The following is a 25,762-nucleotide window of genomic DNA, read 5'->3' on the forward strand; positions in this document are numbered from 1 at the left end:
ATCACTGATAAAGATATAATGTCAAATTATGTCTAATCACTATGCCAAAGCGATTCTAAGAAATGTCAATGTGTATGTATATCTTCAGATCAGATGTATTCAATTTACAAGATTTTCCACTTTTTTTTCTTTCTAAAAAATCTAAAGGATCATGGGAAAACTATTTTTTTGCATTGTCAAAGTTTACATATGCAATATGTATCAACAACTATGCAAATTCCCAATAACTAATGTCTGTAGAAATGCAACTGAAATTACTCAAGTTAGAAAATCTATTGTTGCATCCCACTGTAAGTGAAGAGCAGGTTCGAGACCACCTGATGAAACTAAACACATGCAAGTCTGATGACATGCATCCCAGGGTCCTGAAGGAATTGGCTGATGTAGTTGCCAAGCCTCTCTCCATCATATTTGAAAAGTCCTGGCAGTCAGGCAAAGTCCCTGGTGACTGGAAAAAGGGAAATATCACTCCCATTTTAAAAAAGGGTAGAAAGGAGGACCCGGTGGAGCCTCACCTCTGTGCCTGGCAAGATTATGGAAAAGATCCTCCTGGAAGCAATGTTGAGGCACGTGCAAGACAAAGAGGTGATCCAAGACAGCCAGCTTGGCTTCACCAAGGGCAAATCGTACCTGACCAATCTGGTGGCTTTCTATGATGGAGTGACCGCATCAGTTGACAAAGGAAGTACAACCTTCTTCTTTATCCCTCAATAAAATATTCTTTGCAACAGATATGCAAATTGTTTCTCTTGAATATATGCAAATTTCTCTTTACAAATGGTCTCATGAACTGTTTTCACTTTCCTTCAACCAGATGGATAATCGTAGTTTATCAGTTTATCTGGATATGCCCTCATACATCTTGTCAAATGGATTATAAATGTTGGTTACTTAGCTGGAATCTATTGTTAATCATTTTTGCAGGACTTAAAACTATTCTATATCACTCCTTATGCAAATTAAACCCTTGAAAGGTTTTTTTACACCTTCATCAGGTGAAAAGGTCTAATAAAATAATAACCAGCTTCTCCAGTTTTGGCTAACAAGCAGACACAGTGGTTTAAGTCTCCCTCTCCCCCTCTCTCTTTCCAGTTACTAACAAACCAGTACTCCAGGAGCCTCATGAAAAAAAAAATAATCAACCCTCAACAAATAAAAATCACATACAGAGTTTAATTTTTTCAACCATCTCCAAATAAAGTTCTTTAGCTATCAAGGATATTGAAGTAGGGCATAATAATCACAAACCAAACTATGTTTTTTCAAAATACATTTAAAAAGAAAATCCATCTAGCTGGAATAATCAAAATGCATTTTTCCTGCTTTACTCATTTTCCCTCCAAGGAAACAGGATCAGACTAATGACATTCTGCCCGATATTTAGTGATGATTTTTTAAAGTGGTTTAACTGGACAGCATAGGACATTATAATCTTCCAGTCTCTACTTGATGTCTTTGAAGATATTTAATTTTTCAGCTCTATAAATCATCTCAGATTTTTGATATCATTTAAAGTACATAAAGAATGCTCTTTGTCATCTCTAGTTATATCAAAACCTCCTGTGATTTCCTGAAATGAACACAATTTTTAAGTGTTCTCATCTCACAACAATAAATATTAATTCAACAGTCTGTCAAATATCCAAGTTCAAGAGACAACTAGCTTGTAGACAAATATATGTTAATTATGGCTTTTGAATTCTTCAGCAACTGAAGGTGTAGAGCTATATTTCCAAATAGATTTTACTGGTTTTCTTTCCTTGTTCTTAAAGGGAAAAAATAGAGAGGAAAAAAAAAGAAAAAAAAAAGGCAGAACAGAAAGATCAAGAAGCATAAGGGAATATGATGTAAAAACAAGAGACTTTTCTTTGGGGGGGAAAAGTTCATTTACAGTCTACCATTTGACTGTTTCTCCAGTATTCAGCATGTTTATCCTTTTTAAGGCAGTATCAGAAGTACATTTTCACTGGTAATTAAAAGCAGTTTGAAACAGATTATTTATTTATTCCATATAAAATGGATGACAGAAATATAGAAAAGTTTGAAATTATTTTTACCTTTTCTAGCTTTTTAGCCTCAATATGTTGCAACACCCATTCCCTCCAGTCATGATGACTTTACTTTTTCCTGGACGGTCTAAAAAAGAGTGCTCAGAGTTAACCTTTGGGTTTGATCTCTTTGAGGGGCTAGTCCATGAGCAATTAAAGTCACTAACTGACACAGTTCTTTCTGGCATTTCATTCACTGATGGCTGAGCAATCTGCAGTCGAGGTACATTTGGACCATCAATGCTATATGTCCTGGCAGAAAGAGGTCTCTGTTGCCCAAATATTATTGGTGGAGCTCTTCCCATTGAATGCAAATCTCTGTATGTTAAATAGTCTCCTTCAGGAACCGGGGCCTGGCTTGAAGGTCCAGTATCACCAACATTTATAGAAGCTGTAAAGGATACAGTGCTCTGTCTTTGAAGAGTGTGTCTGGTTGCTCTGGGGAGCAGTTTATCATTTCGTGGAACAGCCCATATATCTATATGTCTTCCAGACATCCACTGATGAGTGTTATATGCAACACTGGTGTACTGGGTCTGGCTGGGATGTTAACTTTCCCTGCAGCAGCCCATACAGTGCTGTGCTCTGCACTTGTAGCTAGAACAGCAGTTGTATCACACCAGTGTTGTGTCTGCTGCTGAGCAGTGCTGGCACAGCATCAGGACTCTCTCTAAACCCCCTAGGGGGTGAGAAAGAAACATCACCAGGGCAGCTGACCTAAACCAACCAAAGGGATATTCCATACCATATGATGTCACACTCAACAATAAAAGGTGGAAAAAGGAAGAAGAGGGAAGGGGTGGGCTCTCGTTGCAAAAACGTCTGCCCTCCTGAAGACCGGCTACGTGCGTTGAGGCCCTGCTTCAAGGATGTGGTCAAGCATCGCTCATTTGTGGGAAGTAGAGAGTAATTTCTTTCCTCTGCACTTCCACATAGCCTTTACTTGTTTTGTTCTGTTTTGTTTTTTTCCCTTTCCCCCTCCCTTTTCCCCTTTTCCTTTTTTCCCTTTAGTTAAATTGTCTGATTAATAATAATCTTTCCTTAATAATTATTTTTTCCCTTTAATTAAATTATCCTTATCTCAACCCGTGAGTTGTTCTTTCCTTTACTTCTTCTCCTCCTCATCTAAGGAGGAGGAGTGAGAGAGTGGTTGTGGTGTTCAGCTGCCTAGCATGGTAAAACCACCACAACTGGTTCGGACATTGTGCTCGGAAAAATTCATATTGGCAGAATGCTTTACATAGCTGGGGGTTTCTGTGCTGTCAGACCTTAGCAGACGTGAAGGAGGTAAGCTGGCTTGTTCTAGTTGAGTGTTTTGTTTCTGGGACCATGAAGTGTCTTTTCCTGTTGCATTGTTGCTGTACTGAATATTATATTGGGGAGTGCAGAACATCTGTGCAACACCTGTCACTGATCCTCTCACTACATTAGCACCTTCAGGATTGTGGTTTGAGTCAAACTTGAACACAGTTTTTGTAGAAGATATTAAATCAGATGATGACAATGACAACCCAGGAAAAATTTGCAAAGGTTGATCATATAGAAGAGTAGTGGATTTACTTTGGACTATGTTTTTCCCATCTGCACTACCACTGAGTATGGTTGTGGAAATACATTGCCATTGACAATATCATAGATTTTCAGTCCACCAGTGTCCATACTGGTGTTGCTATGAGATTTCATCACAGGTCCACACCTCTGTGGGGACAGATCTTCAGTGCTCCTTGAAATAGACACCTCAGCAGAAGAATCGAAATCAACTGTAGTGCTTCTCATTAGTTCACCTTTACTGGGAGACTGTACTGCTTCCTCAGGATGTCCATTAACTTTATTTATAGGATATTGATTTCCATTTTCCAAATTCTCACTTTTTTCTTTTCATATTATTATTCAAAAAGCCCTTTACTGATGCTATTTCCTGTGTTTTTAACTTTTCTACAGGAACTGGCAGTGCCTTTTCATTAACCAGTTTATTGATATGCACTTTTATTTGGTCTAATTTGTGAAACTTCTCCATATGAGTGCTTAGATCAACACCTTTTCCTACCAGGCCTAATCTTTCTTCAGTGCTTAATTCATATTGAGACAAATTTGTAACCTTCTCTTGCACATTTATTTTTTCTTCTACTATAATGCTCAATTCACCTCCATTTTGCAAAAGGTTATTCAAATTTTCATCTTCTCTCCTGGAAGAAAAGATGTCTCTTAAAAGAAATTCCGAAAGATATTCCAAGATATTCCTTTAAGAACTGGTTTAGAAAAATTAATCATTAGGATGCAACACAGCAATACTGCGCACACAATACAGGAGAAAGATCAGTATAAAACCAAATTTATGATTTTCTATCTTACCATTACAAAAATACATTATACAGAGGGCTCACTTTGGCAACTCGTTTGTGTCAATTACATGATCATGTACTGATTTCTGAAGGTTAATTAAATGCAACAGGAATGATTAAAGACGTTTTAAAAGTATCAAAAAGTACAAAGTGACAATAACTTAAATTTCTTATCATATACTTCCAAGTTCAATGACAATTTTGGAGAAAAGTCTTGTTTCTATTGCCACATTTTAAAAAGAATGGCGCATTTTAACTAAAACCACAAAAAGAGTAGCAAACTAAGTCCATTTTTATAAGTTTCTAAAAGTTTTTTTTATAGTTATGTTAATACTCAAATTGATCTTCAACATTATGCAAATAAAAACAGAGCTTTTAAAATGTTGTATTGGAAGTGTTTTGCAGGGATAACAGAGATTATTAAGGATGAGATTATTATACCCTATTATTAGAAGAGATGTAACCATGTCTTGGATACTAAAATTGGTCTCTGAATTTAATTGTCCTAAAGTTTTGTTTTGAAAGAACTATTTTGTTACTTAACATTATTTTAAAACATTAACATTTAAATTATTTGATAAATGATAAATGAATGATTAGTAAATTAAGAAATTGACATGTAATATGAAAGATTAAGTAATATTTTTCTATTATACTTGCTCAGTGGTATACTGTATTTTACAAACCTTATCTTGGATAAAACAGCAGCACATGTTTCTTTGTCTGGAGAACAGAGAGAAATATCTTGGCTACTATCAGTATTTAAGGAAACAGATTCTGACATTTGAGAAGGAGAGGAACAGTTGCTGGTTTTTTGATTGCTGTTGTGGGTAACTTCATTTGATAACGAATCAGCATCTTTTGAATCATCTGAAACAAAAAATTTGCCAATTTAGTTAGACATATATCTGTTTAATAACCATTTAATGTGTTTACGTTATGGTGTTTAGAAACTGTATCTTGTTCTTCAGTGATATTTATTACTGGAAAAATAACATATAAGCTAACACCTTTGCAAACTATAAACTCACAAAAGACTGTTGGCAATAGTTCCTATTTTTGAAATATTGGGCTTGACATAAATAGCCCTCAACTGTTAAAGAAATTGAACTCGTTGCTTTATTCCAAGTTTCCTTGGTATAAGCTAGTGTTACATAGTGTTGCATAATGCAATATTTCCCAAAAATATCCATCAAATGATTTTCTGTTTTTGCAATGACTCCAAAGTTTTCAATTGCATGAATCTATTAGCCCCTATGAAAACCAAGTACACTGCTTCACATGCAGAACTTTGAAAGCATACACAGTTCCTTCTTAAACATATCAAGTGTGTTCAAGCTAACAGTCCCCCAAAACAGAAGACACCCTTTCCCCCTCTGCTTTTAAACTGATGACAAGAATCAAGAAAATTAGGATGTCAATACAGCTTTCTCTACCCCACACTCAAGTAAGTATAAGATACTAAAGAATTCTTTTCTGCTTTCATTGCTTAACATGAGAATTGATCATATTTCTTTTAAAACACACAAATAATCTTTTACATAATTTAATTGGAAAAATTAGCCATTCTGAGTCAAGGAATCATCTGAATCATGTAACACCTATTGCTTTTTATGTTATATAACCTTTTTTATTATTGCTGAGAGCTACCACTTTTGGTTGGTTTATCAAGGTTTCTATCAGCGGTGGTTGCATTTCTGCCATTTTAATCTCTTCATCAGAGGAGAGTTCTGAATCCTGTTAAAGGAAAAAAAAACTGAATGCTGTGCATTTTAAATAAGTGCTTAAAGGTTAAGTAAGTGCCATCTAAACTGTCACCCACTGAACAATAAAAGAGAAAAAGAGAAATGAGCAACATAACATAACAGTTGTGTAGTGCGTTTGTAGTGCAAGTCAACTGAATTTAGTAACTTTTGCCACAGAATTATCTTTAGGAAGCAGCATATACTGGCTTGATTGTCAGTGATGAACGCCATGAGAATGATAGTCAAACTGGTGGTAACTTCGGCTGCAAGAACCTACTCAGAACAAGCAGATGCAACCTCTGTTTCACCACTGGAGAGAACTTCCAGTTCAGTTTATGTCAGAAGAAAACAACACCCATCATTTTACATCATCATTCAATGACATAGTAATAGATATTAACATGATGTGACAAATACAAACTTTCCAGTAACAGATAAGGAAGTATTTATGCTATTGCATTACAACTTTTTTTGTCCCACTGCCAGTGGAAATGGGTTACAATTTATTCCTTTTCTCTCTGCAGTTACTTTCCACGTATTGTAAAGCTGCTCTTGTGCATCTCCTCCCCTGCCCCTTGCCCCAAGGACTTCACATATTTAGGCTAAAGGACACCAATACTTTCAGTTTTCCTTACAAGTTCTCTAGACCTTTGATAACTAATACTTGCTATTGCTCTCTTTGGACTCTTTATGTAATTGCTCTCCACCTTCATTGAATTTCAGTGCTCAAAACTGCACACGCTGCTCTATCTAAGGTCTTAAATGTACTAATGAATTATCAGTTTACTCCTGTTAAGACACATCAGTTATGTTTGCTTCTCTCCTCCCAGTGTTGACTTCCATTACATTATCACTGAACCAGCAAACACCCCAGACTGACGAGCTGGGTATTGGTTCTGCAGAAAAGAGCTCAAACTGAAACTATAACAGCTACAGAGTAGCATTATCAAGATTATTTTAGGAATGGAGATATGCTGTGAGAAAAGATTGAATGAGCTTAGCTTGTCTAGTGTAGCAAAAAAAAAAAAGAAAAAAAAAGAAAGTGGGTTTATATCTTGAAATTTATATTGGAGGGTGAATTTCAAAAGGAAGAGAAATTATTTAACTTCAAGAACAACAGTGACAGAGGAGTAAAGTGATGTTGAATAGATTTAAGATAGAAATCACTAGTTCCTAAACATAAGATGGAACTCAGTGCACTTACGAAAGAGATTAACTGATGAAGCTGCCTGCAAAAGCAGCCATGCAATAGATTTGGTATCCTACTGCCAGACCTATACTCCTATCATCTTTAAAAAAGCAGTTGTTTTCAGTAATATTTTGAAGAAAAAAAAAAGAAAAACTTCCTTACCTAAAGTGAAATTTTCTTTCTAACAAGCATACTTCTTACAAATGCTACAAAATCCATGTCACAGATTGCAGAAGAAGTCTGTCAATGTAATGACAAAATGTCAAAAACTTTTTCTTACAAGTTTCATAACATTTAATGTGTAGAACCTACTGGAGCACCACCTAACTACCTGGCCAGTTCTTTAGACTGGAGTAGAGGAGGACAAACCTGACTGAGAAGTAGCAAACACAGTACGATAGTCTCCATTAAAAAAAAAGATAAAAAAAAAAAAAAGAAAACAATCTATTTCTCCACAACCGGAATAGATAACTGGGTTCACCTGTAACAGAGTTACCAGCAGGTTATTACGTGGAAGTAAGGAATTCAGTATTCCTGAATGACTAAGCACTGCTGCCTCGCTAACTAGTGTACAGCCAGATTCAAAGAATTACTGCCACTGTTGTTAGACAACTAATATGATTTTCTGAAATTACGTTTTTAAACTAAAGAAAAATGTTCAAAACCAGTATTTTCAGAAAGCATGTAGAAGCAGAAACGTGCTAGTGGGGAAAGAGTTAGCAACAGCCACAGCTGCTTGTTACAAAGCTTCTTCAACACATGACATACACATGCTCCACTCCTTACACAACACAGGCAAAATAATCTGCCTGTGAAATTGTCCTGGTTTCAGCTAGGATAAAGTTAATTTTCCTCCTAGTAGCTGGTAGGGTGCTATGTTTTGGATTAGGATGAGAAGAGTGCTGATAACACACTGATGTTTTAATTGTTGCAGAGCAGTGCTTACACTAGGCCAAGGACTTTTCAGCAAGAAACTCGTAAGAAGAATGATTTCAAATGGGGCCCTGAGCAACGACAAGCCTTTGAACAAATTAAGCAGGAAATAGTTCATGCAGTAGCCCTTCGGACAGTCCAAGCAGGACAAGGCGTAAAGAATGTGCTCTACCCTGCCGCTGGAGAGAATGGCCCCACCTGCAGCCTCTGGCAGAAAGAGCCTGGGAAACTCGAGGTCGACCCCTCAGGTTTTGGAGTCGGGGATACAGAGGATCTGAGGCCCGCTATACTCCAACCGAAAAGGAGATATTGGCAACATATGAAGGAGTTCGATCTGCTTTGGAAGTGGTCAGTACTGAAGCGCAGCCCCTCCTGGCACCCCGACTGCTGGTACTAGGCTGGATGTTCAAAGGAAGGGTCCCCTCTACACATCATGCAACTGATGCTACATGGAGCAAGTGGGTTGCACTGATTACTCAGCGGGCTCGAATAGGAAACATATGATCCCTGGGCAGCATTCTCCCTACTTCTACTAATTGAGTATACACATGATAGATTTTCTCTTTTGCTAGTATATACAGGGATAGAGGAACTAGATAGAGCATTATCTATAGGATAGAGCATTACTCGAGTTTGCTAATTGCCACACGTCTGTCTTGTTCACAGTGAGTGGTATAGCATAGACAGGAGTTCCTTCATGCTGAGGCAGGTACATGGATGTACACACCCAACAAGACGATATATTTGCAAAATGGGTTAATTTTAAAGCTAATCGAACTATAGAATTCTGTATCCAAGAATTGGAACCATAAGTCAGCCTTGTTAAGGAAAGTATAACCAGAATAAAGATAATTTTGTCCTTTTAAACAGCAGTTTCAAGTCCACAGTTGGTTCAACTTGCCACAATTTCTCTTGTGCTCTTTCTTCTGATGGTGTGTCTCGCTTTTCCTCTTCTGGTGGTGCTGCTTTTACACAAATGTAGTGAATCCACAATCAATTTTTCTTTTGATCCCTTCCACTGCAGTGCAGAAGTGGAGCAAAACAGTATAAGGTCCTTTCCACTTCTCCTTTAGAGAAGTGGAAAGCCTTTCCACGTTCAGATCAGCACCTGATGTCCATGTCGGAATGGGTGTGCTGGAACATCCAATGGAATCGGTAGTCACTCCTGTACATATCTATGGAGAGAGGACACCATGGAAGACAAAGACACAAATATTGTCTGACCCAACCCTCCCCCCTGACATGCATTTGACTCCCTTCTGTCACCAATTCATTTACAGGTTATGGTTTGCCATATAATAATTCAATTGCGCTAACTATTTCTCTGGCTCTGGGGGCTACCCTAATTCTTAGCAAAGCTATTGGTAAGGCTTCCAGCCACTTTAGTTGAGCTTCTTGTCAAATTTTAGTGAACTGCTTTTTCAGTGTTTGATTCATTCTATTTGTCTGCTCGATTGTGGTCTCCATGCAGTATGTAAGTCCCACCTAATCTGTAATGCTCTCGATATTTCTTGAACTACTTTTGATATAAAATGAGGTCCATTGTCTGAGGAGAGTCACAGAATTACAGAATGGATGAGGTTGGAAGAGACCTGTGAAGATCATCTAGTCCAACCCCCCTGCCAAGCAGGATCACCTAAAGATCTAGGTGATCTAGTGATCCTAGATTTAGGAGATATAGGGATCTAGTCCCTCTGGTATTCCAAAGTGTGGGATTACTTCTTTCGGTAAAGCCTTTACAACCTCCCTATCTTTATTAGTTTGACATGGGAAGCCTTCTAGCGATTCAGTGAACATGTCCAGCAGCACTAGGAGATATCGCTATGATCCTTGTCTAGGCAATTGGGAAAAGTCCACTTGCCAGTACTCCCCAGGTTTCATCCCTTTTCTTGTCTCCCCGGCGGCTGTTTTGGCTGGATCTTGGGGATGTTTGCACAGCATACAAGACACTTTCGCACTACTTGGTTTCCGATAATTTGCATTTTTAGTCCTATTGCAAAGTGCTTTAGGCTATCTGCCATGGCATCAGTGCCAAAGTGTGTCCCTTCATGTAAGTCTTTCATTAGCTGTTCAGTCATAGTTTCTGTTATCAGGATCTGTTCATTGGGTGTGAGAAACAATCTGGAGCCAATAACACAAGCTAAGGCGAGGATCTCAGTGAAGTAGCATTTTTATTCGTGATTGCAATGGTGGGCATCCTCCAAGCAGGAGCACACAGCAAAAGTATATCATAACCTTATATTCCCTACTACCCGACGCTTGATTCCTTCCCTGTTTCCTCATTGGCTGAGTACTACAGGTTCACAAACTACTCGACGCTTGTTACTGTACCATATATGTGCAATTTTATTTGACCAACCATTAATTTCTCCTTTTCCTTTTTTTTTTCCTTCTTCTCTCATGACTAGAGTGCCCCTTTTTGTTTTTACTCATTTTGTACTGCTCACCCTGTTTTTCTTAGCTATCCTCCTTATTTTGGGACAGTGGGACCTTCCCCTTATCTGCTTAACATACTCCCCACTGCTATGCTGCACAATCACTTTTGAATATGCAAGGTTAGTGGAATTTTCCACTGCAAAAACACCTTCTATTCCAAAAACACAACTTTGTTTTATCACATCCTGCCCATGGCAGGGGGGTTGGAACTAGATGATCTTCAAGGCCCCTTCCAACCCAAACCATTCTATGATTCTATGATTCCCAGTGGTGAGCAGATATTCAGCCATTTCTAGGAAAACAGAGTTCCATCTCATGTAACCTTTTTTTTTTTGAAGACAAGTATCATCGCTCCAAACCTCCCCCCTTTCCTCTACCTTTCCCTCTAGCTTTTATTGCTTAGCAGGACGTTGTATGGTATGGAATAACCCTTTGGTCAGTCTGGGTCAGCTGTCCTGGCTGTGTCCTCTCCCAACTTCTTGTGCATCCCAACCAGCCTCCTCGCTGGCAGGGCAGCACGAGAATATGTCCTTGACTCTGTATCATACAATCAGGTATCATAGAATATGCTGAGTTGGGAGGGACCCACAAGGATCATCAAGTCCAACTCCTGGCTCCACACAGGACCACCCAAAAATCGGACCATATGTCCGAGACAATTGTCTAAATACTTCTTGGACTCCAACAGGCTTAGGACCATGACCACTTCCCTGGGGAGCCTGTTCCAGTGCTCGACCACCCTCTCGGTGAAGAACCTTTTCCTGATATCCAATCTGAACATCTGTCGCGTTAAAGGGGTGTAGCTGGTTAACCGTTACGGATCTGGTTGGATTCAGGGTACTGAACTATCACAGATCACAGTCACAGATTCACCACTAACGTATTAACCGATGTGGGCCCGGCTGGATTCAGGATACTGAACTATCATGGTCACGGATTCTCCAACAACGTAACACGCCCTTACTCTAGTCGTGCTCAATGAGAACTATCACAGCTAGGATCAATGCAATTAAGTGCAATTTATTACAGCAACAGGTACACAGGTTCTTTGGATTGCCAGCGATAATTTACTGTCTGCAAAAGCAAGCTAGCATGCATTAAATACTCATGTGTACAGCCTGGCTATTAATGCATTAAAAGGTACAGAGACTCTAGAGATTATTCAAGTGCTTAAATCTCACCCAAAGACATCCCAATGGGGGGGGGGGGGGGGGCGGGGGGAGGGGAAGAGAGGCTCGGCCCATCGACTGATCCAGAAGTCACGATGGTATCTTCGTGATGGTATCTTTCCTGAAAATGGTATCTTCCCCAACATTCCATTTCTCTTGAGCCAATTTATATTATTTTCTGTCTTTTAGGTGGAGCTTGAGTGACTCTAGTCAAGCATATCTTAACTGTGATTGGTGAAAAGTTTTCTTGCCTTCGTTTAAAGGTATAGGCTCCGAGAAATTCCGAGCACATGCTCCATGAGGGGTGGTCGTACCTCGGAGGCGGGTAGCTTTTGGGATGGAGGTGTGTTTTGGTGTTGTAATGATGTTATAATGAGCAAAAGTTCACTAGAGTACAGCATTTTGTCAAAAACATGACAGGTCGTCCGCTCAAGGTGGCAAATGTGCAGTTTATCAGTTTCAGTGTGCACAAGAACAATCGAGTCCCCCCTCTTGTCAGAGCCTAGCTGTGGTGTCTCCACGCCACTCTACACTCCATATTGTTTCTTAGAGTTACCACACCAGGTTCCCCTGGTACGGTAACATCCAAGGTTAGAAGCCTAGGGAACACTCAGGTCATGCAGCTGCGCCCTGCCCTGAAAACCTCTTCAGTGCTGTACTTTTCTTTTTAGAATATGAATAGTAGTTTGATTTTCCAAGTTACTTTAGGCAATCACACCACAACATACCCTGACACAGCTTCATGCCATTCCCTTGGGTCCTAGCACTGGTCACCAGAGAGAAGAGATCGGCACCTCCCCCTCTGCTCCCCCTCATGAGAAAGCTATAGACCAGGATGAGGTCTCCCCTCAGTCTCCTCTTCTCTAGGCTGAGCAAACCAAGTGACCTCAGCCACTCTTCATATGTCTTGTCTTCTAGACCTTTCACCATCTCTGTTGCCCTCCTTTGGATGCATTCTGATACTTTTAGATCCTTCTTATGTTTTGGTGCTTAAAACTATACACAGCCCTTGATGTGAGACCGCACCAGCACAGAACAGAGTGGGACAATCACTTCCCTTGACTGTCTAGCTCTACTGTGCTTGATGTACCCCAGGATATGGTTGGCTCTTTTGGCTACCAGGGCACACTGTTGACTCATATTCAACTTGTCATCGTGTTACCATGCCATGTTATCACATATTAACATTATTTTCATCCTAAATCCAAAATAGGGCGCCATACAGGCTACTATGAAGGAAATTAACTCCACCCCATCCAAAACCAGCACAGAGAATTGAAACAAATAGAATTATAGTGGAACATACTGACCTGCCATATGATAAAGTCAAGCCACTGTGTACCACCAGCAGGTACTTCATTAGCCACAGATCATGCAGAGCTGTATGGTTTAGTAGATAAAGAATTGTTTTTAAGGATTTTTTCATTAGTATTACACTTATAACCGTTACTGACATATTCTCATTACAGTGTAGATATGCCTTGTGGGAGCTCTAAACTAACATGTCTAAGCCCACATTATGCCATAACAGACAGGAACTAAGTTTAGGCTGTAAAATTACCTGTTTGGGTATATTACTGACTAATTGCTTCATCTCTCTCAGCCTTTTATCTAGAAGAGTCAATTATTGGTAATGTATTTCATTAAGATCTTTTGGAAATAGCACAAAAAGTTTTGAAACTGCTTTTTTGGTTAAAGATCTGTCTGAAAGGTAGTCTTCATTGATTAACAAAAAAATAAAAAGAAGTTTAAGATATTCTCTTGAAAAATTAATTTATGGGAGCCAGGACTGCAATTTATGTAGGAATACTATATACTTACAGTATAAAAAAAAAAAAAAAAGAGTTGCATTTAACTGAATTTGGTTGTAGTTGTTAAGCTGCAGTAGCACCTGTTTTGTATTACTTTCTCATGAGGGAAGTTTAAGTAAGAAATCATATGCAGCATGGATGTTTTACCTTTCCCTGATACATAAGATACTACTAACAATAAATTGTAATGGGAGCACATCCTGCACTTTACTTTTGGGATAGACTGGTTTGCTTGTATTGTACAGATGCATCATTTGTTTGCTGCTAGAAAATTAAAATTTGTTTCCAAGTTTTCTAGGTCAATATCTTGTACACTTCGTGGGTTTTGAAAAAAGCTCTTCTGAGTTGGTGAAATTTAAGGGTTTTTAGACCTCCTCTATGAGAGAGGGATTTGTACACAGATTTATTTATTGTGAGCCCCAGTTGAAACATAATGCTTTTTTCAAAAATATTTCACAGAATCACACAGCATCATCTAGGTTGGAAGAGACCTCCAAGATCACCTAGTCCAACCTCTGACCTAAAACTAACAAGTCCTCCACTAAACCATATCACTAAGGGCTACATCTAAACATCTTTTAAAGACCTCCAGGGATGGTGACTCAACCACTTCCCTGGGCAGCCCATTCCAATGCCTAACAACCCTTTCAGTAAAGAAGTTCTTCCTAATAATCAACCTAAACCTCCCCTGGCGCAACTTTAGCCCATTCCCCCTCGTCCTGTCACCAGGCACGTGGGAGAATAGACCAACCCCCACCTCTCTACAGCCTCCTTTAAGGTACCTATAGAGAGCGATGAGGTCACCCCTGAGCCTCCTCTTCTCCAGGCTAAACAACCCCAGCTCCCTCAGCCGCTCCTCATAAGACTTGCTCTCCAGACCCCTCACCAGCTTCGTTGCCCTTCTCTGGACTCGCTCGAGCACCTCCATGTCCTTCTTGTAGTGAGGGGCCCAAAAGTGAACACAGTACTCGAGGTGCGGCCTCACCAGAGCCGAGTACAGGGGGACAATCACTTCCCTAGTCCTGCTGGCCACACTGTTTCTTATGCAAGCCAGGATGCTGTTGGCCTTCTTGGCCACCTGGGCACATTGCTGGCTCATATTCATCTGACTACCAACCAATACTCCCAGGTCCTTCTCGGCCAGGCAGCTTTCCAGCCACTCATCTCCTAGCCTGTAGCTCTGCTTGGGGTTGTTGTGCCCCAGGTGCAGGACCCGGCACTTGGCCTTGTTGAACTTCATACAGTTGGCCTCAGCCCATCGGTCCAGCCTATCCAGATCCTCCTGCAGAGCCTTCCTACCCTCGAGCAGATTGACACATGCACCTAACTTCGTGTCATCTGCAAACTTGCTGAGGGTGCACTCGATCCCCTCATCCAGATCACTGATAAAGATATTAAAGAGAACTGGCCCCAGTACTGAGCCCTGGGGGACTCCACTAGTGACCGGCCTCCAACTGGATTTAACTCCATTCACCACGACTCCTTGGGCCTGGCTATCCAGCCAGTTTTTAACCCAACGAAGCATACGCCAGTCCAAGCCATGAGCAGCCAGTTTATTGAGGAGAATGTTGTGGGAAACGGTGTCAAAAGCCTTACTGAAATCAAGGTAGACCACATCCACAGCCTTTCCCTCATCCACTAAGCGCGTCACTTTGTCATAGAAGGAGATCAGGTGAGTCAAGCAGGACCTACCTTTCATAAACCCATGCTGACTGGGCCTGATCGCCTGGTTGCCCTGCAAGTGCCGCGTGATGACACTCAAGACAATCTACTCCATGAGCTTCCCTGGCACTGAAGTCAAAAACTCTCTCCTCTAAAATTTATGTTCCAATTCAGGGGTAAAAATCCTAGATCAAATCCTGGATCAAATTTAGCATTGCCCAGTCCTTCCAAAAAAGGAATTATGTATTAGAAAGCAAGCAAGAATTTACAGGATAAAAGTTGTGTGGATTTTTACTGGTAGTGGTTGTAAAGTAAGCAATGACTGTTGAGGATTTTATGCCATATGTACACAGAGCATAGGAAATTCCTGGGGAAATGATCTGTCCATTTCATCTAGGTTCCTGACATGTCTCAGAATTACATGGGGTCCAGGATGACCAATTATTGTAGTACAATGACCTATTATCTTAGTATTTGTGAACCTGTGTTTATGTTCTAGTAAAATAGTATCTGACATTTGGGAAGCAGATGGTTTGTTTTCAGACTTAAAATCATTAGCAGTCTTTTGACATGAAGCGATCTTGCCTGATCAGTAGTCTTTACTTTCCTCACTTCAGCTAATTCTTCCTTGAGAAGAGTTGAGTGGATGTCAAACCTTTCCACTTCACAGTAAAAGTGAAACTGTATTTGTGAAAGCAACTGTATCTTCCCATAAAGATTTTAGTAGATGTGCATATAAATCTTCAAGCTTATTCTTCATTCATATGACAATGTAATAAAAGCTTATATTTTGGCTTGTTGTGTTCTTCAGTTCAGTACAATTATTGACTCATTATTGCTTTTGAGGTTTATTTGCCGAACTCCATAGGAGGGTAGGTATTTGTCCTGGTTTCAGCTAGGGTAGAGTTAATTTTCCTCCTAGTAGCTGGTAGGGTGCTATGTTTTGGATTAGGATGAGAAGAGCACTGATAACATGCTGATGTTTTAATTGTTGCAGAGCAGTGCTGACACCAAGCCAAGGACTTTTCAGCTTCTCGCTCTGTCCTGCCAGCGAGCAGGCTAGGGGTGCAGCAGGAGCTGGGAGGGGACAGACCCAGGACAGCTGACCCAAACTGGCCAAAGGGGTATTCCATACCATCTGACGTCATGCTAAACAATATATAGGGGTGGCTGGCCGGGGTGGGGCGCTGGCTGCTCGAGGATAGGCTGGGCATCGGTCAGCGGGTGGTGAGCAATTGCATTGTGCATCACTTGTTTCATACACATTAGTAGTAGTAGTACTATTATCGTATTTTTTTCCTGTCCTAATAAATTATCTCTATCTCAGCCCACAGGCTTCACTTTCCCATTTCTCTCCCCCATCCCAGAGAGGGAGGGGGGAGGGTGAGCGTACGGCTGTGTGGTGCTTAGCTGCCAGCCGGGTTAAACCACAACAGTATTTCACCTGAAGAAAACATTGCATTGCCTTTCTGGAAGCTTTTCTGTAACAGTGGCTCCTCTTTTGAATTGCTTTACATTTCTCTACTTGATTTAATTTATTCTACATATAATGTCAATAAAATTGATAGCAACCGCCTTCATATTTCTTATAGCTTTCAGCTTGTATGCTCTTTACATAGAATTTAATATCAAAAGACCTGTGTTCCTCAGTCATTAATGCAGCCACCAATCTATAACAGAAAAGCTGAATATGAAAGAAAACAAAATGTTTACAAAGGCATGCAGCTACCTGAAAGTGAAAGTGTTTTTTTTTCTGCCTGTGTTAAATATTGCAAATGATTGAACCAGTATCAAAAAGCTTGTAAAAAGTGAATCTGAACACACATTTATCTTTTTTTTCATATACTGAGTATTTTCACATGTTAAGCAGCAGTATTTTTTAATGTATAATTTTGTGTTCATGAATTTAATTTAAAACCTGCAAATGATGGCAAAAATAATTGGTTCAGAATTAAGTGCTATACAGATGAAGGGTATTTGTTCCCATTTCTTTTCTCCTATGCCTTGCAGTAGCATGTTTTTGTGTACTGCAGAAAAATTTGATGTTGCTGATCCCCCTGTTTTCACTGAGAGCTCTCATATATATAATGTAAATGATTATATTTTTTTTAAAGAAGGCAATTAATAAAGGATTTTTTCTTGGATTTGAATTTCACTTGGGTTTCAGAGTTTCATTTTGAATTTCATTTGTAATTTTGTAATTTGTAATATTAATATAATTTAAACTTAAAGTGTGCAGTTAATGTTGGATGAATTAACCTCTTGACGTGCGGAAAGCAAACTCCACAATCAGTAAGACTGTAAAGTAGGTATGTTTATTCAGCACTGGGCAGCACGGGGGCAGCCCCACCAAAGCCGTGCACACCCCAACGCGGCACTTGCCTTGGTTATATGTGGTGAAGAGTTACATATGCATCAAGTTTCTCGATACACCTATACATATGCATGACCTATCCCCGCTTTGTAATAAAATTAGTTCCAGGGAATCATTTTCATAGATTTCTCCTATCCACGCTTGCACAGTGTTTTCTGGTAGTGGTCGCCAGGGGTCGTGGGGATGAAGATTAGTGAGTCTTCCTAGTCACCGCTGGTTGACCTCTCGTCTCAGCGCAGACTCATAAGCTTCTCAGCTTCTGCTTAAACTGCAGACTCGGTTTCAGTTGGTTCTTGAAATGTGTTTCCTGTTTCTATCAGGAACTGTTTTTCGTGCGCAATAGGTAGCGGAAGACATAGTACATGTCCCTTAGCCTGTCTTATTTACTAAAATTCCTTTGGCTTCCTTTCACACGTTCATTAGCCTATCTTATCTACTGAAATTCTTTTGGCTTCCTTTTACATGCTCATTAGCCTATCTTATCTACTAAAATTCTTTCAGCCTCCTCTCACTCTAAAGAGGAGTAATTTTTTTTTCAGGTTAATATCCTTAGAAGAACTAGACTGTATTTTTAATGAGATTGAAACATTGCCTTCATCTGTTGGGCAGCTCTCTAACATAAGGACATTTGCTGCAGATCATAACTTTTTAACACAGCTGCCACCAGAGATATGTATTTAGTTACAAAACTGTAAAAAAAAATCATGTATTTTAAACTGTAAAATCTGGACAACTTTTATTTGAATAACAAGTTAATAAATGTTGAGTAGATTTTCTGTGTTTTTAAATAATTAAATTAAATCTGATTTTTTTGAAGCAAGAAGTAGAAGTTAGTTGCTATTGTATTGAGACTAAAAGGAGCTTGAATATGTGAAAATAAATCTTATCATACTTTACAGGCAAAAATAGCTGTAATGCTAGTTATTTTTAAACAATTGAAATTGTGTATTTAGAGCTGTGAAGATGAATTCATTCTTTTCTTTTTTTCAGATTGAAAAATGGAAGTATGTAACCGTGTTGTTTCTGCATTATAATAAGCTTGAATTTCTCCCTGAAGAAATGGGTGGTATGCAGAAATTAAAAGTCATCAGTCTGAGTGATAATAGGTTTGTGAACACATTAATTCAAATGTTGTGCAATATGCAATAGCATTTCATTGTATATATTGTATTGTAACGGATGTCTATCGCCAAATGTAAGTAGAGGCATTTTTATGAATATATTATGCTGTCTTTCCTTATATCTTACCCAAGGCTTATATGTTGACTGAGTTGTATTTAATGTACAAGTATTTAAGTTATTATTGTTGTATTCTGGATCTTGCAGTTCCATTGTATGAAGCTGTATTTCTTTTAATGACTTAAGTGTAGGAATAAAAATGTTGTTTTTGCACCGAGTTACATTGTTTCAAAGGAAGGAATGTGGTATTGAGATATGTTTGAAGTGATAAGAAAGCTTAACAGACGACCTTGTAAAATGCAGACAATCAGAATCCTTAGAGCAATTAGGCGGAAATCACTGTGTAAGAAACATCACCACCTCAAAGAGTAAAAAAGTCAAAAGAAATTTGACTTATAACAGGCCGGCAACTGAAAGCCATGTATTGTCTGTGAAGCACTGCATAGACTGTGAACCTGGATTACCCAGTCAATGGGGAAACAGGGGAGGGTCCCGGTCGTCGAGAAAAAAAAAAAAAGAAAAAAAAAAAGTACATAAACTGTGTTATGGAACTAGTAGGCGCGCTACTGCTTGTGGGACGCCTGCCATTGCAATCGCGAATAAAAATGCTACTTCACTGAGATCCTCGCCTGAGCCTATGTTATTGGCTACGGAGTATTTTTCACAATTTGGGGGCTCGTCCGGGATCCAGCCACCTACCGGGGAGCCCCACCGCCGCAGCAGCAGGAAGGCATGCCCCGCTGATTTCAGCGGTCCTGTGCATCGACGACGGTGGCGGTTCTGCGGAGAGCTGACAGAGGGCCCGAGACTGATTAAAGAGGCAGGATCCATGAAGTAGTGGGGAAGGGAAGAAGGTAGGCACTCCTGGGTTTAAGAATTGATCCGGTAACTCTGTGCACAGACCAAGGTAAGAAATATTAAGTATTGCCTTGGGGGTCGGGTGAGACTCTGTGTGACGTGTGATTGAGACGTACTTTTGTACGAAGCGAGTGTGAAGTCCTGATCCGTGGTTCCGTAGCTCTGCGAGGTGATTCACGGAAACGGACTCCACAATCAGTAAGATTGTAAAGTAGGTATGTTTATTCAGCGCTGGGCAGCACGGGGGGTAGTCCCACCAAAGTCGTGCGCCCCTAACGCGACAACTTGCTTTGGTTATATGCAGTAAAGAGTTACATATGCATGAAGTTTCCCAGTACGCCTATACATATGCATGACCTGTCCCCACTTAGTATTAAAATTAGCTCCAAGAAGTCATTTTCATAAACTTCTCCCTTCTGCGCTTGCGTGGTGCCTTCTTGTGGTAGGCGCTGAGGGTCGTGAGGATGAAGTAAGGTATCTTCATCAGGGTTGAACTTTTCACCTCGTCTCCTTGCGCATGCTCTCTGAGGCCTTGGTCACAATCTAGGCCATAAGGTTGGTTTGGTCCGGTTCTCGGGGTCCGAGGGGCTCCTGTTATCTCGAGGCCTTGCATATTTGACATTCTTTATCTTGTCCTTTTGTGAACAGTCCTCCTTATCTCTGAGCCCTTGGTCAAAGTCCGAACCATAAGGTTGGTTTGATCTGGTTCTTGGGGTCCCAGGGGCTCCTGTTATCTGGAGGCCTAAGAGCAGCACAGGAACAGTATATCGCAAATGTGCCACATATTAAGCAATGACTGTTGCCTACATATTCATTCTTAATCAATCGCTCTCTAATTTCTAATCCCATGTTTCAGAGGGGCGCGGCCGGAGACGGATGAAGCGTGAGATAAGAGAGAGAAAGGAAGAGTCTCGGGAAATTTGGTATACAGTAGCCCTTGCACGGTGAAGTGCTTGGCAGTACACCAGGGAATCTGGAAAACTCATAGGTGTGCGGTACCCCTTGCACGGTAAAGTGCTTGGCAGTACATCCCCATTTTCCAGAATCAGAACATTAGTGTGTTGTACCCTGCAGGAGGTATATTTCTGTAGCAGCACACTGACAAGGACTAGGAAAAATGAGAAATATGAGTTCCAGGGGACAGGGAGATATCCCTGGGGGAGTGCCTACCGACAGTTCTTCCTGAAGAATGAATAGAAATGGGAAAAATAATCCCAAAATCAGAGGAAATGATAAAAGAAGAAAATGGTTAAATATTGTGTATCAGTCTGGACAAAAGAACCAATTAGGGAAACAGCAGTATTTTGGCCAAAATACGGGCCTGATGAAAATTCAGGCTTGAAATTTATGTGTAAACAATAAGATTCCTTTTTCGGAGAAGGAGTCAAGTTATGCTCCCTATAATCCTAATATTGCACCGGAGGCAGCAGCAGTTGCTCCAGGAAGGGAGACAGGGACTGCAGTTAACACTTTCCCTAGAGAAGGAGCGTACTCTAGGCTCTGGTAAGAATTAGAAATAGGTAGAAGAGAGATTGAGAATTTCGCCTTCCCTGATATTAACAGTCCTAACACTAACTGTGTATCCTCTTAGGTGAACTCCCCCCTCTCCTTACCAGCAGAGAGGTTAGGAGTTTTAAGAAGGAGATGAAGTCTTTAACTGAGGACCCCATCAGGCTAGCTGAACTATTAGACCAGTTCCTAGGGCCTAACTTATACTCTTGGGGGAAAATTATGTCTATACTAAGTATGTTGTTTACAGGGGAAGAAAGGGGAGTGATCAGGAGGAGAGCTGCTGTGCGGAAGTTGGGGGGAGCTCATTCTCCAGGACCGGGGGTAGTACTGGCAGAGCAGGGGTGCCCACTTGCCGATCCTGGCTGGAGTGGTGATAGCGCGCAGCACAGGGGTCATGTGGGAGACTTGGGGTCAGGGTGGGGGAGTGCTCGGGGATGAGTCCCGGGGACCCGGTATCCCGGGGCCTCTTGAAAGTTCATTTTATGGTTGGAGCCTGGACAGATAAATGGGGGGGGGGGCTCCAGAGGGTGGGAGGAAGTAGTGAACAGTCACGGGGGGCCCTCCTGAGGGAGGCCCTGAAGGTGTATGTCAGGAGGGGAGATGAGAAGGAAAAGCAGGGCGATACTAATGGTATTCACAGTGTACCAGGTAGTGAGGTAGAGGGCTGGAGAAAGAGGAAGAAACTCTTCAGGGGGAGTCAGGGCCAGGATGGAAAGGAGAGGAAGAGAGATGAAGGAATGGCAGGCAAGGAAAGCTACCTGTGTTGCAGCCTGAATCCTAGCAGGGACAGGTTTTGATAAGATGTTTTAAGTGTGGCCAGGCTGGCCACTTCAAATAGGAATATCCGGAGTGGAAGAAGGAGGAGAGAAGGAAAATGGGATGAAATATGGTATACTGATATGTTGTTTCAGCATCCTGGGGGGAAAAAGGTATAAACTTAAGTTGGCCCCTGACTGAGCCTTTGTTCAAAGTAGAGGCTGGAGAAAGATAGAAAGAAGTGTTAAAAAGGGTTATTGAAGGTGTTAAAGGTGTTGGTATGTAGTGCTTGACAGAGCTGTTTTTTGAATGAGTTGGGAAAGTTGAATGAGCAGGGAAAGAGGATGTAGGCATTATCTAAGTAACAGTCTAGAAGTTTTGGTATATTTGCTGTGGTGTTTGGTCAGTTTTCCAGTATCGGGGGGAGGGGGGGGACAGCCTGGTCCACCAGGGGCCTCTCCACAGGCCGCAGGGGGGCTTTGGCTCTGGCCCCTGGAGCGCCTCATCCCCCTCCTTCTGTGCTGACTTTGGTGTCTGCGGGGAGGTTTCTCACTCCTTGCTCTCCCAGCTGCTGTTGAGAAGCAAGGTTTTTTTTGCTGTTGTTTTGTTTTGTTTCTTTTCGTTTTCTTGGATATGCTCTCACACAGGCATGGACTGTGCTGCTCATGGCTTGGCTCTGGGCAGCGGTGGGCCCCTTTGGGGCTGGCTGAAACTGGCCCTTATCTGTCACAGGGTGGTTTCTGGATTCTTCTCACAGAGGCTGCCACTGCAGCTGCCCCAGAATGTTGCCATGTGAACCCAATACACTGGGGCAGCTAGGTCATTGCTGGCCTGTAAAGTATCAGGGATTAAATTAACTAATGAAACCCTAAAAAGTGATGGGGGTAGAAGGGGCTGGGATAACAGTGCCACCTTTGGGGGGATACCAAGCTGAGACTAGGGGATAAAATGATCACTGGGCAATTACTGTATGTACCCAAGGCAGGGACTAACCTGTTGGGAAGGGATTTGATGATGAAATTGGGCATTCAAATAGTAAATCATTAGGCTGGAATAATGGTGTTATTAACGGGATGCTCTCAGGCCCTGAGAGCAAAGATATATTCACCTCTGACTGGAAAGACTCTGAAGTGGGGGCGGAAGCAACAATACAGATGGACAGTTTTACCTCAGGGGTTTACAGGGCCACCAATTTATTTGGCCATGTTCTAGAACAGATTTTGGAGCAATTCCAACCTCCCAAGGAGGTGTTACTGTTACAATATGTGGATGATCTTTTATTGTCAGGACAGGAGAAAACAGTTGTGAAGGAAGCTACTAACAAGCTATTCAACTTTCTGGGAAAGCAGGGCTTGGGAGTATTGAAAAATAAATTACAATACGTAGAAAGAGAAGTCAGGTATTTAAGGCATCTAATGTCTGAGGGAAAACGAAGAATAAATCCAGAGAGGATTCAGGGAACTGTTGAAAACTAAGAAAGAACTAAAAAGTTCTTAAGAGAAAGGGTTTTTTTAAGGAATCAGGAGCCACGAAGTCTGAAGGAAAATGGATACTCCCTGATGGGAGAGAAATGCTGAATAAAGTGCTAATGAGGCAAATATTAACTGTTTTACATCAAGAGAGTCATTGGGGGGTGCAAGCAATGTGTGATGCTGTGCTAAGAAAGTATGTCTGTGTAGGAATATACACTTCAGTGAAGCAAATATGCAGAGGATGTACCATATGCCTAAAGGTAAATAAAAAGGTCATCCATAACTCACCTAGAGGGGGACGGGAGCCAGGGATTCGACCTTTCCAAAGTATACAGGTAGACTTTACTGAGTTACCTAAAGCAGGGAGACTTAAGTACTTGTTGGTCCTAATTGACCACGTGACTGGATGGGTGGAAGCTTTCCCCTCGGTATCTGCAACTGCGAACACGGTGTCTAAGGTATCACTGGAGCAAATAGTCCCTAGATATGGGATAGCTGAAAACATTGATTCAGATCAAGGAAGTCGTTTCACTTCACAAGTACTGCAAGGGTTAATGCAGGCCTTAGAGATTGAGTGGGATTTTCACACCCCCTGGCACCCCTCCTCATCTGGGAAGGTGGAGCGAATGAACCAGACATTAAAGAAGCAATTAACTAAATTAGTGTTAGAATCCTGACTTCACTGGGTAAAAAGCTTACCCTTAGCACTGTTCCAGGTTCAAACAGCACCAAGAAAGGATATAGGAATTTCACCATATGAGATGCTGTTCGAATTACCCTATCTGGGCAGAAGGGATGAGATACCGCAATTCGAAACAAGAGAGTTTTCTTAAGAACTGTATTCTGGGGTTGTCCTCTTCTTTGTCATCTCTCAGGACCCATGGGTTGTTGGCTCAAATCCCCACCACCATCAACCAAGAAATTGGGTCCTGATTTGGACCTGGAAAGAATCAAAACTCTCGCCTGAATGGGAAAGACTATTCCAAGTACTACTAACCACTGAAACAGCCATAAGAACTGCGGAGAAAGGTTGGACTCACTACCCTCGAGTGAAAGCATCTGTCAACCCTAGCACCTGGCAAGTTGTTTCTACAGAAGGCTTGTCGAAAATTAAAATCAGAAAGAAAATCTCATAGTTCTGAGCAGGATAAAAGCTTACAATTGTAAACTAACCTTTTATTTTCACAGGTTACTAATGAATGTGACTTGTGATTGAGAGAAAGGACTGGCCTATAGGGAACTGAAGTGCTCCCAAGGGGTTTTTTGTTCTAGTAGTGGTGTACATCTTATTATTTGTATTGATAATTATTTGGAAACTGTGAGAAAAATCTCAAATAATTTTCTTCAGACAGGATCTTCTGTGAAGCTATTTTTTTTGCGATTGCAATGGCGGGCGTCCTGTCAATGAGGAGTGCATTTTTGTAAACAAATCATAACCTTTTATTCTCTATTAACCGACACCTGATCTCCTCCCCTGTTTCCTCATTGGCTGAGTACTACAAGTTCACAAGCTACTCGACGCTCCTCTATACCGTATATGTACAATTTTTCTTTTTTTCAACCCTTTAATTTCTCCTTTCTTATGTTTTGAGAACTTGTGATCTTTGTTTTACTGTTCTCACACTGCTCATCCTGTTTTCCTCAAGCTTCTACCTTATTTTGGAACAGTGAGGCCTTCTACTGTCCACTTATCTACTTAGCTTTTCTCCTTATTATGGCTACACAACTACCTTGGAGTACAGAAAAGTAATTCTCTACTGCAAAAACACAACTTAGTTTCTCACAATCTCGCAGGCATTGACAAAGCAATTGGAGATGGAGCACGATCTCGCAGCCTCTGGCGGCGTCTCCTGTCAGCTGTGAAGGAAAGGTATCCCTTCAAGGAAGAACTTGTATGTCTACCAGGCAAGTGGACCACCATGGAGAAGGGAATTCAGTACCTGAGGGAATTAGCCGTACGGGAAGTAATTTATAAGGACCTAGATGACGCACAAATATCCACAGATCCAGATGAAGTCCAGTGTACACGACCCATGTGGCGGAAGTTTGTACGGAGTGCACCATCATCATATGCCAGCTCATTGGCAATAATGGCCTGGAAAGAGGATGAGGGACCCACAGTGGATGAAGTGGCTAAACAACTCCGGCAGTACGAAGAAAGTCTCTCCTCTTCCCTACAGGCCTGCGTCTCGGCTGTGGAGAAACTCTCTGAAGAGTTCCACCAACTTAAAGAGAATTTATCTTCCCCCCCACCTGAATGAGCCAGTGTCCACCAA

General features: G+C 41.0%; 1 protein-coding gene across 1 annotated transcript in view; it reads right to left on the minus strand.

Moving 5' to 3' along the window:
- Nucleotides 1-24,725, minus strand: part of LOC308184722 (uncharacterized protein) — a 362,730-nt gene extending 338,005 nt beyond the window's left edge. Inside the window, exon 1 of the mRNA XM_080572096.1 lies at nucleotides 23,775-24,725. The gene's annotated coding sequence lies outside the window, so the exon portion shown is untranslated. The remainder of the gene's footprint in view (nucleotides 1-23,774) is intronic.
- Nucleotides 24,726-25,762: the final 1,037 nt, after the last annotated feature.

The sequence above is a fragment of the Anser brachyrhynchus genome (genome assembly GCF_964034855.1).
Source record: "Anser brachyrhynchus genome assembly, chromosome: W".
In the NCBI taxonomy this organism is placed as follows: Eukaryota; Metazoa; Chordata; class Aves; order Anseriformes; family Anatidae; genus Anser; species Anser brachyrhynchus.